Genomic DNA, 581 nt, shown 5'->3' on the forward strand with positions numbered 1-581 from the left:
CCCCAGTATTGTGCTATAGCTCCTCCTCATATGTGAGTTTGTTGTAGTTTCGTCTCTCTTGCTCGGTGACATTGTATTCAATTCTCCATTAAAGGGGACCTGTCACGCGGGGCTGCCCGTCTTCTCAGGTGCAGCTCACTTCTGCGGGATCACGCACAGGGGTGCCGAATGGGATCTTTAGCCACGACGGGTCCCCTTTGTACACAACATAGAGGAAACCTGGTATTAAGGGACTACAAGTATCAGCATGGTATGCAGGAGCAGAGACACTATATATTATAAATTATATCTGTAAATTCAGTAACGGAAAGAGATGCACCAGTTATTCCCGCCGGAGTCCCAACAGGATTTTATAGCATCTGTGGTAGATGTGGTATCTGAGGTCCAATCAGCCCACTGTGCCCTATGTGTGCACCCCACTTCCTGTCTCTGCCATCAGTCCTGTGTGTGCACCCCACGTCCTGTCTCTGCCATCAGCCCACTGTGCCCTGTGTGCACCCCACGTCCTGTCTCTGCCATCAGCCCACTGTGCCCTGTGTGCACCCCACGTCCTGTCTCTGACATCCGCCCCCTGTGCCCTG

At 52.5% G+C, this 581-nt stretch overlaps 1 protein-coding gene across 1 annotated transcript in view; it reads left to right on the plus strand.

Annotated features, from left to right (window-relative positions):
- The window catches only part of LOC108800749 (ras-related protein ralB-A-like), a 32,695-nt gene that overhangs the window by 354 nt on the left and 31,760 nt on the right, over nucleotides 1-581 (plus strand). The window lies entirely within an intron of this gene.

The sequence above is a fragment of the Nanorana parkeri genome, unplaced genomic scaffold (assembly GCF_000935625.1).
Source record: "Nanorana parkeri isolate BGI_ZX_2015 unplaced genomic scaffold, ASM93562v1 scaffold2118, whole genome shotgun sequence".
Classification (NCBI taxonomy): domain Eukaryota; kingdom Metazoa; phylum Chordata; class Amphibia; order Anura; family Dicroglossidae; genus Nanorana; species Nanorana parkeri.